We start from the raw sequence: 17,500 nt of genomic DNA on the forward strand, positions 1-17,500 counted from the left end.
TTATGTTTTATTTTAATGAGCTTAAATATGTGAGCTATTAAAATTGAGCTTTTAATTTTGGATGTATAGGAATCATTACATGTGTGAATCTTTTGTTATATTCATATATAAAGTATTCAAAGTATACAAATCCCATTAAGAAAAAAATATTGTTAAATATAACATTCATGTTAGAAAAAACTGAATCTATATTTATCTTGCAATAACATCGAGTTCTTTGTTTTTCATTACTTGCGATCAAACACAGCCTTAATAAAAGCATACCAAGTGCTTCTATTTTATCAACGTTTTTCTTTTTTATTCCTAAATTTCTTTAAGATAATTACCTATTTTATATATGAAAATATTACATTACACAGTTAGTTATTTATAATCTTTTTAAGAGTATTATTGGTATGTGAACATTTTCTTATACTAGTTTTGATCTCTTTTTCCAAAAAAGGATATACGTATTCAATCTTCATGACAACCTTTTGCTATCTAAAACATTTAAATTATATATCTCTCCTCCTGTGTTTTTTTAATATTTTTTATCGAATAACTAAATTTAATATACGATTTGTTACTGGATTCATAAAAACGTCCAGTTACTTATTACCCTCATTTAATAAGCAAAGCCAGGAACCTCGATAAATCATAAATGTAATTTGTAAAGACAATTAGGTAACTTCTTTTATCAAATCAGCAATGACGATTTCCCTGCAGCCAATCACCAAATATCTCCCATATATATATATATATATATATATATATATATATATATATATATATATATATATATATATATATATATATATATATATATATATGCATGTATATAATTTATGTATACACACACACATATATATATATATATATATATATATATATATATATATATATATATATATATATATATATATATATATATATATATATATATATATATATATATATATGTATGTATATAATTTTCTAGTTACTAGGTTGTCTGTCATTTTTTGGAAGTTAGGAAGAACAGGTTATTTACGCATTAGGTAAATGTTTTTGTGGTAGCTTTATTTCGGCTGCTTGCATCACAATTTCTATAACTCTTTTAAGATATAAACGTTTGGAGCATCTTATGATAAAATGTCTAAATATGTATGCTGAAGGTATTTATATATTAACTAATGTACAGTCTAGTTTGCATAGTTATCTTGGAGCTTTGATGCTCTTCTTACAATTTGCAATACTATACAGATATCCTTTGATTGTGGTCCCAAAATTCATATGAATGACCTCAGTTATAAGGTTACCTTTTTTTGGGTTAATCAGGAGAACATTACTTAAGAACTTAAACCGATGAGAGTAACAAAGTGTAGTTTTTCATGGGTAATATAGTGCCCATAGAAGTATAATACCTGGAGCTTCTCAGAGTAGAGCTCTGTGCTCTTTACTTTATACTATATATGCATGATATGTAATTTGGCCTATAGAAAAAGCTCATTGCATATGCAGATGATCCAACTCTCTTTGCATCGAACCCATCTTATTCATATAGACATAAGATTATTTAAGATCTTAATAGAGATCTAGCTAAGATTAATGCAAGATGCAAATTAGGGGATATGAGGTTGAACCCTAACAAAGTCAAAGTATGACTAAGGAGGACAGTGGCTTCTCAATATCAAGATCTTTGCATTGACAATATCCCTTTAACTATAAACAACTAATGTAAGATTCTAGGCGTGAATCTTGTATTTAAATTTACTTTGGAGAAACACATTCACTCTGCTTCTTCTCCAATTGCACCAAAAGGGCTTAATAAGAAAGTTTTAAGGTTTTTTGTGATGAATCTGCCCTGAGGAAATATTGTTATTGTTTCATTCTCTCTTGCTTCGAGATTTTTTCTACCGTCTGGTCATCAGCTGCTTACTCTCATCCTAATTTTTTTTTTGAAAATTATGGTCTATAAATTTCATATTACTAATCTGGTCATTAGATTATTGAGCTCTGGCATAGTCGATCGGTTAATCCTTTTGAACATGCTTCATAAGTGTTTTACAATGAAATCTCCCCAAACTGTAGTGCCCTGTACGTAGTATAAGTTATGCAGTTAATTCTAACAGTAATGTCCTTTCTATCATGAAGCTCAATACTACACGGTTTTCTAGATGTTTTATTCCAGCTAAGAGTGCCTTGGGGAATGTTTATCCTAATCCGGATTTTGAATCAGTGGAACTTCTACAAATTAAACTTGTTGCAAATGCTTTCATGGTAAACAGGTTAACATACGTCTCTTTTCATAGTCTATATAAGATATATGTGTCTTAACGTTGTTGCTGATCATAAAATATGATTTTATTTATTACTTCACCTATATAGCTTCCTTATTTCCTTCCTGTACTGGGCAACTGTTGGAGCCCTAGGAATTGCAGCATCCTCTTATTCCAAATCGTGTTGTTGCTTATCTGGTAGTGATACATATATATATATATATATATATATATATATATATATATATATATATATATATATATATATATATATATATATATATTTATATACATATATATATATATATATATATATATATATATATATATATATATATATATATATATATATATATATATATATATATATACTTATGCATATATATATATATATATACTTATGCATATATATATTTACATACATTTAATATATATATATATATATATATATATATATATATATAAATATATATATATATATATATATATATATATATATATATATATATATATATATATATATGTGTGTGTGTGTGTGTGTGTGTATGTATATATGCTTATCTGGTAGTGATATATATATATATATATATATATATATATATATATATATATATATATATATATATATATATATATATATATATATACTTATGCATATATATATTTACATATATTTAATATATATATATATATATATATATATATATATATATATATATATATATATATATATATATATATAATTATATATGTGTGTGTGTGTGTGTGCGTGTGTGTGTATGTATATACATATATATATATATATATATATATATATATATATATATATATATATATATATATATATATATATATATATATATACACACACATATATATATATATATATATATATATATATATATATATATATATATATATATATATATATATATATATATATATATATATATATATATATATATATATATATTTATATAAAAGGAATGTGTATTTTCTCTGTTACTTTAATCGTAATACATATCTCCCTAAGTAGTTTTGAGAAAATGTGATGAACATCAGTTGATGAAATTGTAGAACTTTATAATTTGTGTTAGTTTATTTTGGTTAATTGTTTTGCTTACCAGGAGCTTTTGTTTCTCAATTTTTCCATTACCTCCTTTAATCAGTTTACACTGTTATTCACTTTGGATTTGTTTTCCTTAATAGGCTGATTATGAGTTATTAGTCATGATGCATTTAGTATTTTTTCCCACCTGGTTGGAGTTTTTCTCGTAATAATAATAATAATAATAATAATAATAATAATAATAATAATAATAATAATAATAATAATAATAATAATAATAATAATAATAATAATAATAAACGGATTTTGAGCGAAGCAAAAAATCTATTTTTGGGTGAGATAGCCATGACGTCCTGATGGAAGGTTCCTTCAGTAGCTCCCTTGGGTATATTTGACTACAGTTGATATTCCCAGAGAATTAAACTAAAGGTTATCACAGAATTCTAACTTCTGGTGCGAGTACCCTAAAGGTTTCCCTCTAGGATATCGTATATCAACAGGGGCCGCATGTATTAACAGGCCACATAGCTATCTGCACCCCATATAGAGTTAACACTTCGATATTTAAAGGTGGTTGAGTAACTGGGGAGCTGTTCCACAGTTACACTCATCTGTGGCTGCTTTTGGAACTCGAGACGTAAACAAACGGGCGCCATTGCTAAATAACGTCACGTCCGTCCTCATCCTGAGCTCAGCTTCTGCTAATCTCCATGATACAGCAGGTCAGGCCGGGGCCTGAAAGGCTGAACTAGAATAGACGGGAGGGTCCATCAGGACGTCATGGCTATCTCACCCAAAAATAGATTTTTCGCTTCGCTCAAAATCCGTTTTTTGGGCTCAACCCATGACGTCCTTAATGTATCGCCCAGACTAACCAGTCGTCTAGGTAGGCCATCACTTGAACGCCCTGAAGACGGAGCTGTTGGACGATTGCGTCTGCCAGCTTGGTGAAGATCCGTGGAGCCACGTTGAGCCCGAAGGGCATGGCCCTGAAGGCGTAAATTTTCCTTTGTAGTCGAAATCCTAGGTAGGAGGAAGCGTAATGATTCATTGGAATGTGCCAGTAGGCATCCGCCAGGTCTATGGAGACCGTGTAGGCCCTTTGAGGCAGAAGGGTCCTTATTTGTTGCAGAGTCAGCATCTTGAATTTGTTGTTCGCAATGAACTTGTTGAGAGGGGATAAGTCTAGAATGACTCTGAGTTTGTCGGAGTCTTTCTTGGGAACGCAAAATAGTCTCCCTTGGAACCTGGTTGACTTTACCCTCCTGATCACCTTCTTGTTCAAGAGTTCTAGGACATATTCTTCCAGGAGGGGAGTTGACTGTTGGAAAAATTGCTGGAAAGCTGGGGGTGGTTGAGTCCAGCTCCAGCCTAGTCCCTTCTTGACGATGCTGTGAGCCCAGGGATCGAAGGTTCAACGATCCTGGAATTGGCGGAGTCTTCCTCCCCCCGGAAGCACATCATTGCTTCTGGTGTCTCGAGGGTTTGCCACCTCGGCCGCTAGCTCCCCTTCCTCCTCTTCCTCTGGAGGGACGGTGAGAAGAATCTCTGCCGGAGCCTCTGCTTGAGCCCCTACCTCTGGGACGAAAGGTAGTTGCGTGTTGCTCATACGCAGGGGTGAAGACCGGCGACTGCGACACCACCGGTTGGGGGACGAACTGAAAGGTCTGTTGTGGCTGCATAGCCACTTGGGGAGTAGCGGGACCTGGAAACTGCCGTCTCTGTTGACGTTGCTGGGGTTTCGGCTTCGAATTCTTCCTCTTAGGCTGAGGGCCATCATCCTGAGAGGACTTCCTCTTTCGTGACATGCCCCACTTGTGGAGAAGGTTCCTATTCTCCGTGGCGGCTTTGTCTACAATCTCTTTCACCAAGGAAGATGGAAAGAGATACTTGCCCCAGATATTGAAGGAAATTAGCCTCTGGGGTTCGTGTTTCACCGTTGCGTTGGCGAACACGAATTCACGCTAGGCTCTGCGAGCCCTAGTGAAGGTATATAGGTCCTTTGTTACAGTCGCCAAGTACGATTTGGCTAGGACCATATAAAAGTCCGGGATTCTAGTATCCCCAGCCATAAGTTCAAGCTGTACCTGGTGGGACAGCGAGGCGGCAAGTCTCTCCTTCTTATCCTGTTCCCTACGAAGGAGGTGATCGTTTAGCCTTGGGAGGTCCTCATTAAATTTACGACCGGCTACGTCAAGCTCTAGTTTCCCTACCGTGAAGGTAAACTGGATGTCTTTCCAGTGCCTATCATCGGAGGAAAGAGTAATGGAGAAGGCTCTGCACTCCTCCAGTGCAGGGCAAGGTTTCCCTTCCTCCACTGCCTTTAAGACCGCTGTGAAAGCCTTTTCAATGAAGGGGAAGGTCGCAGCATTTGGCGCAACGAAGGTTGGATGCTTCTTACTAAGCGCCGGCATCTTGGAGTTGGTGAAACCCTTACTCTTCACCGCCTGGGCTAACATAGCTTGGGCCTTCACGAGATCGAACACGATAACTTCCTTCGGTTCGGTCTCCTAATTTGAGGCTGGTTCGGACCTGAATCGGATGTAACAGTCCGGATAAGCCTCGAAATTTGGGAAGAACTCCACTTTTTCTAGCAAGATAGAGCCAACCCTTTCACTAATGAAGATCTTGCCAGTTGTAATTGGCATATGCTCGGTGTATCTCCATGGGTTAGCTTCCGAGCAGGTGGGGAGGTCCTTAACCGAAATCCTTTTCAGTTGCTTGAAGATGACGAGAGTCGTCCGGAATTGCTCCTGAGTTTCTCGTAGCTTTTTTTCCATAAGGGCTTCAAGCATCTTGAAGACCTCTCGAGTGGCCGAAGGAAGAGGGTCCGGGGTGGCAGAAGTCGAAGGAACAGGTTCCTCGGACAGTGCAGGAGTTACTGGGGGAGCAGGACCGACCTCGGTCTCCGAATCAGGGTATTCCACCTGATCTTCCTCATAGTCGAGTTCCTCGCCCATGAGGTTCTTCTCCGTCTCTTCCGACACTTCCGACATACGTTGCACGTTGTCGAAATCTAGATGGCACTCATGCATGGACTGAGCCACGATCTGGACGGTGGGGATCTGATCACCGGGGGACCACTGAGTCTTTGGATGCTTTTGGGAAAAGCAAGGCCCTCAAGTCTTCGTTGGGAAGATACGGTCCGGTGGCGTTCTTCTGGAAGCCCCGCACCCATTTGTGTAGCTTCTCTCTAGCGTTGTCCTTTGCCTCCGCAGACGGACGATTGTCAAACACCTCGACCAGACGACTCTTGCAGACTGTACAGTTCTGCGGGTTCCAATACTTCAGGTCGCCTTTCTTGGCGGCGCGGGGGCATGGGTCCAGCACGTCTTGTGCTCGTAGAAGTCTGGGCGCTTCACCCCGCAGAAGTTGCTCTCACACTTCATATACTCCTCCTGTAAAAGAAAGAAATCATGAGTACATGGAAGGCATAGGAATGACTTACATTACTCTAAAATTAATATAATTAACTTCTAAATTTAAGATTGATTTAATTATAAAGCCTTTTAATGCTTCAGATTAATGAGCGGGAAAGAAAGTAGATAGACACATACTTGTGAATCCCGCCCAGTCGGTTTCCGTAACCCTATCTGTACACAATTTCTTTTGTGTCCGAAGGTCACAATGAGGGAAATCCATAAGGATGAGCCAAGCTCGGCTTCTAACAGAACTTGCCCAGCAGAGTGTAGTAAGGTCTGAGACCACTCAGATCCCTGGGGGAAAAGGGGTATAGGATAACCTCCTATTAAATGTAGGGTCCGGCAATCGACTGCACTAAGACACACAGAGTATGCTGGAATATTGTAATGTGCAAACAAATAGCATAGCCACAATCTTGGATGGTAAGACAATACCTAATAACAAGTGGCCAAGCCATCTGGCTGCAGTAAATTGACTGTTGACATGTTGCCGGGAGGCATGGAAGGGGTGCATGTCCCTTAACGTCTATTGGGGGTTCCGGCAGACCGACGGCACACCGGAGGCCGGTCCTGCAGGGTGGAAAGCATCAAGACATACACACAGAATATCTAAAGGATAATACCATCGTGGCGACCGCCGGCACAGTGGCGGGTCGTCGACAGGGGGCGGAAGCTCCGGCAGCCGAAGGCTGACGGAATGGTGAACCTTAGTTCAATTCATAAGATATATATGTATATTGTCGTATACCTAGATTGCCGGCAATCAATGCCGGCATGTGGGTGGCCGACTCCGGAAGTTCGCTAGCTGTTACTAGGTAAAACGAAGGATGGGACGTCGGCGGTAAGCCAACAGAAGGCGGCAGCCTCCGGCACACGCAAGGCTGACGTCTTAGAGGGGGAAGGTAGAGACGGCAAGGGACCAGCACCAGGATAGAAGGAGAGAAAGGTAAGGAGGGATGGAAGGGGTAAGATCCTATACCCCTCTGGCATCCTTCTGGAGAGAGTGCACTCATGATGGGAGTGGATGCTCTTAACATCCGGCGGCAGGGAGCCGGCAGTAGGCCGGGTGCCTGGGGTAACCCAAGGGAGAGTTAGAGGGCACTCAAAGAGAGGGGAATCCCCCGCCGGCAGGACCGCCGCCGGCAACCACCCCCATAGAACGCTATAAAGGGTATATGTACCAGAGCGGCCAGCTCAGCAGGAGAACAACTAGCCCTACCACTCCACCCAAGGGAGGAGTTGTAGGACTAAGGACAGATGTGTGTAGGCAAGCCTACACCAAAGGGATAGGTGGAAAGGGAGAAGAATAGGTCTTTCCAAAGAGGAGACTCTGTATGAGAACGGCCATCAAGGTAAAGGAGAACGCTCCCTAACATAGGGTAGGTAGCCCAGAATGAGAACGGTACAGATGTACCGTCTCAAACTATAATAAGGCAGAGTCAACCCCCAGAGCTTAACCAAGAGTAGGAGGACTAACTCCTAGGCTAGGAAGGCTTGAAAGACACATCGCTAGTTACAGGGAGGAAGGAGTAACCAAACCAGGTGCAACTGAGGAAGGGCAGGGCCTTTCCTAAACTCTCAGGCACGAGCCTAAGGAGGGTCATTCCCTTTTGGGAGGCAAAGAAGCGATAAATACTCTGGTTGTAGACAAGATTCCCCTATATAGAAGGGAAAGCAAGACTACCCAGAGGGAATGACCGCAGGCAGGGAGATTAGGGAGCATGTAAGGGTTCCTAATTTAGGTTAGGAGGGGATGATACACAATCAACACTGTCCCTTACATGGTCCCCGAAGGCGTAAACACTTATATCACAGTAATTAGTATGTTTAATAATGCCTCAATCTTCATAACTTAACCTAGGAACACTGGTATATATCATGCATGAAAACAAGCACTAGGCTGTCCAGCCTAGGGGCTAAGCTAGCGATCTAGTATGGGGTCGAACAGCGACCGAGTCTGATGAGCACTAAAACACGATATAAATATTTCCTAGCTATGAAGACTAAATAACTAATAATATTAATTAGTTAAAGAACCGGAGGGGGCTGTTCTGGCTAACTAAATAAAGCATGCAACATGAACAGCGGCGCCATAAAATGGCGCGTCCGGTCTCGGCACAGCTCTGCCACAAAACACAATATTTTACGAAAAGTAGAAGTTACTTTATGGCTAGAGCTTATTTAAACAATACTGGGACCTGGTACTCAACTTTCCAGAAGAAGGCGAGGCTGAAGGTAGCGACATAACGGCGATGTAAGCTGATAAAAGTAAGCACTTGGAAAAATCCGACTAAGCAAAGAAGCTACAAGCCAAAGGATGAGGACGGACGTGACGTCATTTAGCAATGGCGCCCGTTTGTTTATGTCTCGAGTACCAAAAGCAGCCACGGATGCGCGTAGCTGTGGAACAGCTCCCCAGTTACTCAATCACCTTTCCATATCAAAGTGTTAACTCTATATGGGGGGCAGATAGCTATGTGGCGTGTTAATACATGAGTCCCCTGTTGATATACGATAGCCTAGAGGGAAACCTTTAGGGTACTCGCACCAGAAGTTAGAATTTTGTGATATCCTTTAGTTTAATTCTCTGGTAATATCCACTGTAGTCAAATATACCCAAGGAAGCTATTGAAGGAACCTTCCATTAGGACGTCATGGCTTGAGCCCAAAAATAATAATAATAATAATCATCATCATCATCATCATCATCATACTAATAATAATAATAATAATAATAATAATAATAATAACAACTACAGCAGCAACAACAATGTTGTTATTAGTAAGATTGATAATAGCAATGATAATATTGATAATAATGACATCATATTGGAGAAAAATGATTCAAGTAATGAGGGTGAATTCTTACAAGTCATGCTCAGATATGAATAAAAGATAAAAAATTCCATCTAAAAAGAAAAGTTTAGTTTTATATAGCGAATATTTTTAAACACCTTTATTTGACACATAAGCAACAAAAACAAGATAGCCTAACGGGCGTCTCTGAAAATACATTGCTTTGCTGAATAATTTAAAGCCAAAAGTTGTGTATAATGCAAAGACAGAACACAAACATTTGTCTCAAAAGCGGTGATAAATTTGAGTTTATTTATTTTAATGTGACATCCTTAATATTTGTTTTATATATAAATAAAAGAAAAATTTCTTTGGAGCTATTTTCTTAACCATCATCATCTTTTCCAACGCATATTGACGCAAAGGACATCGGTTAGATTTCACCAGTCGTCTCTATCTTCAGCTTTAAATAAGTATTTCTCCATTCATCATCTCCTACTTTATGCTTCATAATCCTCAGCCAGACTTCCAACTCTTGAGAAAAAGGTTAAGGTAGCAGATAAAATAGAGAGAGCAAGTTATTCAGTGTCAGAGCAGACAGAAAAACATATGAAATCTCATTCAGTTGCAGTTATATTTTCTTCCAACTTGTGCCGTAGTGAAAACTTTGCTTGGTGATGAGGCTGAAAAAGTAGTAAAAAAAAAAATACCTCTCTCGGACGACACTATTGGAAGACGAATCAAGGATATGTCGTCTGACATTGAAAAGACTGTCAGTGAGCTTATGAAAGATAAAGTCTGCTCTGCAAGCAGATGATTCAACTAATATTGGAGGAAAATCCCATTTACTAGTGTTTATTAGATATATTGCTGATAGTAAAATAACTAAGAAAATTTTTTGCTACAAAGAACGTGTGCAAACTTCAGGACATGACATATTCTCCTCACTAGCAGAATATTTGAAAGAAATGGGACTGACATGGAAATTATGTGTGGGAATTTGCACAGATGGTTGTCCATTTGTGGTGGGATCAAATAAAATTTTCGTGTCATTAGCGCAAAAGGAAAACCCACACATGATTACAATACAATGTTTCCTACATCCTGAAAATCGTATTGCAAAGACACTTGGAGAGGAATTAAAGCTTGTGCTTGAAAGTGTTGTAAAGATGGTAAACTTCATAAAAACCAGACCAAAGCAGACAAGACTTTTTTTCTATTCTCTGGGAAGAAATGGGATCTGCCCAGGAAGGCCTTCTCCTCCATACAGAGGTCGGATGGCTATCAAAAGGCAGAGTGTTGTTGAGATTACATGAACTGCGTCAGGAAATTATAGATTTCTTTATTCTTCAAGAAAAACCTGAATTTTGTGAACTACTGGCTGATGAAATTTGGAGTGCAATGTTATGCTACCTGGCGGATATATTTGAACTTTAAAACAAGGCTAATACTAGTATGCAAGAAAAAAAATGAGAATGTGTTTACATCATCTGACAAAATAAAGGGCTTGCTGGACAAAATAAGGTTTTGGAAAGATAGGGTGAGTGATAGCAATGCCGATATGTTTCAAAAGACTGTTGAAACTAAATATACAGACAGCATTCCACTCATGTAGGAGTACCTTGAAATTCTAGAATTGAACATTGAAAAGTATTTTCCTAATATATCTACTGATCAATATAATTGGGTAAGAAATCCTTTCAGCCCTGATCCCTCGAGCAAGCCCCAACTTGGTATCCTTGAAGAAGGGGAACTAATTAGCATCCATAATGACCGCCCACTAAAACTGGAGCACTTGGATATGTCACTAGAAGGCATTTGGATAAGAACTGGAAAGGAACACCTTCATATAGAAATAAAATCCCAGATAACATTGCTCCAGTTCTCGACCTCCTATCTGTATGAACTAGGATTTTCAACACTCACAAACATCAAAACTAAGAAGAGGTCTAGATTGCTGAGTGTTGAAGAGAAATGAGAGTGTGCCTGTCCAGTGTCCCTCCTAACATCGAAAGGATATACAAATCCAGACAGGCGCAAGTGTCCCATTAATCAGGTATGTTGAATCTACAACAGGAATGTATGTTGTACATCATTTCCATATGCTCATTAATTCATTCATATACAGGCTTTTATATTAATAGTTATAATTATATTTTCTGTAAAGTTGGTGCGCCGTCAAAGTTCACGATATATCATAAATGCGCCACTAAGTAATAAAGGTTGAGAACCTCTTCCATAAGGGCAGAAAAAAGTTTCGCGCTTCTGTTCTTGAAAAGAAATAATCAATTTTAACTTTGCAAATTTATATTTTGGCTTCAGTTTACTTTAGCTATAACTGTGACTATGTTAGTCAATTTACCTAGAGACCAAGCAAAGTTCCAAAGACCAACAACATGGGACAGAATTCGTTAGCATTTGGTGATTTTTTTTTCCATCGGTATGCAATATCTAATATATGGTATCTATCAACGGTACAATAAATAAAATTTTCATATATCCAGTCAAAGAACATATTTATTTATAGATTCAAACATTACAGTAAGTTAACTGAAGATATTATTCTATGGCTATACGTATTCTATATATTTTTGTTCAATTAGATACACGTGGGATAGGCTATGCTGAAGTACAAAGGAGTAACATCCCTTTTCACTTAATGTATTTTAGAACTTCCTCTTATTGATTAGACACTGAATAATGGGTTTATTTTTCTGTGGCCTCTCTTCCTAAATAAGAAAAAACAAAGTAAGGAAAACTAAATGGAATATTTTGATTTTTTTTAATCATATATACATTAGTAACACTAAACTACCAAATATTTAAATTTTATAGTAGGATCTATAGAGTAAAACCGAGACTAACTATATAAGCCACCATCAATTAAAAAAGAAAGAAAAAATCCTTCACATAAAACCATGTACCTGAAGTACAGTTGCTAAGCAGAACTTAGCACAAAAATTGCTCTCCGCGTCTATTACTCCTCTTTCCATTTTCCATATCAAATTCACCTGTAGCCCCAGTCACTCCATCTGCAGGAAGGATAAAGAAATGAAACCCGGCATCTTCTTTTGAGGCGCAATATGTTACTAACGTGCCTCCAATAACCCTATGTAAGAAGACAAAGCTTTGGGCTGCCATGCCGGATATTGTCTCTCGGAGCCTGCAATTACTTGTGGCATTTGTCTTTGAGGAAGCCTTTTAGGCGACATTCACAATGGCCGTTTCTCGACTGCACTCACTCTTCCATACGCCCACCTGGCAACATTTATATCTAAATCAAAATGGCTCTGATGTACTAGATAGGTAAATTCACATTGTTAAAAATCAAACCTCTAATACTTGAGACGTGGCAGTGTTCAGTCATTTCTTCTTATTTTCAGACTGTTTGTATGTTACTTTCAGTATTATTGTTCGTTTATACAGCCTGTACAAAATTCATATAACCAGGGGGCATGAAAAGCTAAAACAAAAAGCTATTGTCTTTTAGCTGAAGACTATTAGGAAACAGAAAAGTACTGAACTATTCATAACTCATCAATAACATAATGCATATGATTGGCTATGCAAATTTGTATATATGGGGTTCCTCCTTATATTTTCCCAAATACCAATATATGAAAGAATTTACCTTACATGAAATAAACAGTTTACCATATATATTGGGCAAATTTTATCGCATGGAATAATTACAGGTATGTTATTTGCAAAGTGGTATAGTAAGGAACAATTTGCCTATATATTTCATAATGTGATATAAAACAGTTTACCATATATATTTTGCTTATCGGTATGATAAGGAAGGATATATTGAATAATGGTCTTCCATGTTTTGGAAGAACCTGTTATATACATTTGGACAAATGGATTTTGAAGTAATTACATATCATATACAGAATGCCACATGACATGATCTATAGCGATTTACCATAATGGTTCTGGTAGTGGCGTAATAATGATAAATTTACCGTATGTATATTTCCAAATGGTATGATATAAATATTTGGCCGTTACTAATTTTTTCTGGTATTGATGAAACGCTAACTTTATATTCTTAATCTTCCATCACTTAGAATTAAATTTTTTTCTAATTGTTATTTTTCATATTAAACCTAATCTATTCGATCGTGATTCACCAGAAATTTCAGGTATTCTGTGTTATTCTAATTTACCAGCCACATCCTTATTTTAGAGATATTGATTACAGAACGCATACACTTGCACACACCCTCACCCACACATATATACAGTACATGTGACGAAAGCCACTAGAACTTAACCCTTTAGCGGGCAAGTGATCAATGCAGGTTTTATTTCTTACTTTTTTTAACTTTACAAAACTATTTAACAAGCCCACTGTGGCGTAGCTCATGTCATATTTTTTCATCCACCAGAAGGGCTCTTCTAGTCTCCAGTCAGTCAATTACAGTGTGCTACTGCATCCAGTTGCAAGAAAACCAACCTCAAAGTCAATATCGGTATACTGGTGGTAGTATGTTGGCCAGGACACCAGCCGCCCGTTGAGATACCATCCAAATATCATCTATACTCGAGTGAAGCCACCCATATTTTATGCAGTAGAATATAAAAACAACAACCTAATATCTACCTGAAAATAAAGACAATAAATTTCACCAATCCTTCAACTAATAAACTTGATACTAAACTCAATACTAAACTACAAACGAATCATAATACCTTACATCTAAATATAAATATACCATATTATTGACAATGCTTCTTCAATTAATGTAAAATCGTTAATACACTGACAAATATGCCACTTAATATAGTAATTACCAGACTAATCCACAAACTAATTATCAAGAATCTGATTTATCAATCAGGTATTTTTCTTCACAAACATTATTGAAATATCAAGTAGAACTGGCAACTGTTTAAAAAGTCCAATAAGGTTAATATATGTTATAAATTTACTATTTCCTTATTACACTAGAATGTGAAACTTTCTGGTGTGGTGTCACAGTATTAAAACAAGCCAACATTGCATTCTTCCTATTTTATCCTCAGATTCCTAAATACTAAGACAAACACCACACTCTCCAATCGCCTCTGGTGTCTAAATAAAACTACGGGGAAATGGAACGTAGCCACCAGATTCTTTTGATCTCGACATTCCTGCCCCCCCCCCCCCCCAAAAAAAAAAGAACAGATAAAAATCTGAGAAAAAAAGCACATGGGAGATAAAAAGAAATAAAATTACGACATCTCTATGCCCCAAAACCCCATGTCAGAGCAAAGTAGGGGACAGAAGACTTACCTGACATATGACAACCAATGGTAGGATACCAAGGAGCGACTTATGCCTGTCTTGGTCTCGAACAGAGACATCAGCAAGCACTGCAACAAGAAGGATAATAGCCACCACACTCGATCGATCTGCTCAGACTGCTAGGTGACCGTCTGCTTGTCGGACACCATAAGATATTTTACTGCCTTCCAAACATCCCAGATGCTAAGGCCAGTTATTCTGCTGGACACAAACCCTCCTAAGCCAAGGGGTAGAACGAAGCAGCGCTAAGTACCCGATCCTACCTCATGGGACAGTCATGTCTCATGATGTATATATATACATATATATATATATATATATATATATATATATATATATATATATATATATATATATATATATATTTATATATATATATATATATATATATATATATATATATATATATATATATATATATATATATATATATATGTATATATATATATATATATATATATATATATATATATATATATATATATATATATATATATATATATATATATATGTGTGTGTGTGTGTGTGTGTGTGTGTGTATATATATATATATATATATATATGTATATATATTAAAGAAACTTTCCCTGCATATGTTTTTTGGTCATGTGTTTAGAGCAGCCTTCCACACTCAACACTACTTCTACCCTATCTAACAGTTCCTTGTTGGTAGACGAGTAAAATTTGGTCCTTTATCCCCGGTTTATTTGAATGTATCCCATGGTGGGTCCTGTGGTTTTGGGAGGCTCTTTAGGGTTTTTAATATCCTAGTAGAGAATATGATTTTGGATATTGTATGCACGCATACATTGGTAGATAATCTTTCATATGATGAGGATACCTTAACGTGGTAAAAGGGGTTTAATATTTCCATGATCAGGATAACTACTAGTCCTGCCCGCCATACTAGATTGAATTGCTGTAAGCAATCTGTCACCATGACCAACCCTCACTGGCCAGCGTTGTGATGAAAACTGGCCAAATCCTAGACATGAATGAGGTCATGTATGAGTTGTCCTGCAATGGACTAGGAACGGCTGCATTTGTATTTGATATATATTCCACAGTGACCAGCTAGCTCGTCCATTGCATTAAGCTGTGAGAATTCTGTTTCTGAAATCTTAATGGTCATTCTGGGCATAATCTCTCGCAAAGATATTAGATGGATTCATTAGAGGTTTTCTGGTATCCTGACATCTAAGGTCATGCCATAGCTTTTGCAAAACCAGTATGACGAACCTAATGGGTATTAATCACTATTTAACTTGGCTCAACCAGTTTTATTGATGCTCATTCCCACTTGGTATAGTTTGTATTCCAATGATGAAAGTAAAGACGCATTATATTCAAAGGTTTAACACCTGAATTTTATATAGAATTAATCTATGGAGAAAGTTCGATCAGCCGGAAATCAATCTCTGCCGTATGTTAATTTGAAGCGTATTTTTCAATTATATTTGATAGATGAACTATGATATTTTAAATTGACTAGGTTTTTTAATTCTATTCATGTTTGTTGGTATTATAAAGTACACCAAACATGGGGATTCTTTTCTTTATTTGTGGTGGAGTGTTTCTGTGTTGTATTTGATGACCAATCAATATTTTTCTCAGTTGGTGAGTTGTGATAAAAAGGCTTATTAATTCCATATGACTTATGAGTGAATGGCTTTCTCTATTCAATACACAGATGTCTAGTTATGTCATATCCCTATCATTTATTGTTAATATATTCCCATCACTTATTTATTTGCTTATTTCCTTTCCTCACTGGGCTATTTTTCCCTATTGGAGCCCTTGAGCTTATAGCATCTTGTTTTTTCAACTACGGTTGTAGTTTGGCTAGTAATAATAATAATAATATGTATATGTGTGTATATATATATATATATATATATATATATATATATATATATATATATATATATATATATATATATATATATATATATATATATATATCAGAGTAAATATTTCACCCTCGAACCCTTCGCCTTGTCTAAACTCACTATGATTTCCCCTTACCTTTCTTACATTTATTTGTTTTATATACTCTGATATGTATGTGAGATATATGACTAAGAATGCTTTACCTATATTCAAATAAGCCACCTGTTACAAACTTTCCACCACATTACCATATTGTTGAAATAGTAATTTCAACTTCATTAAACAGTAAACCGAAATCCGAATGCAACATGTGCAAGTTGAAATTGCTCCTTTCTCACTTCTGGGATCGTTGAAGTTTTTGCTATGTGTCCATGGAAAATATTTACAAAACGCCTATTATAAATACAAATTACCTTAAATAATATTACTTCTAATGATAAGGATATAGTTATGATTGAATTGTTTGCGAAAGATTATTATTATTATTATTATTATTATTATTATTATTATTATTATTATTATTATTATTATTATTATTATTATTATTATTATTATTATTCATCTGTAAAATATCGCAATTTCAGCGCCAATGTTCATGTAAGAAATTTTTTCCCTATTCAAAATAATCTTTGTTCTGGTATTGCGATTGGGAGTAGATGCGGGAGGAGTGGGGTGGGAAACGGTGATAAACGTCGTAATATCAATTAAATTCTATAATCTCTATAAATAAAGCTAAAGACGTGGCATCCTTATTTGTATGTTCACAAACTAATGATAACCAAGTATTAAGGTT

This window comes from Palaemon carinicauda, chromosome 18, assembly GCF_036898095.1.
Source record: "Palaemon carinicauda isolate YSFRI2023 chromosome 18, ASM3689809v2, whole genome shotgun sequence".
Taxonomy (NCBI): domain Eukaryota; kingdom Metazoa; phylum Arthropoda; class Malacostraca; order Decapoda; family Palaemonidae; genus Palaemon; species Palaemon carinicauda.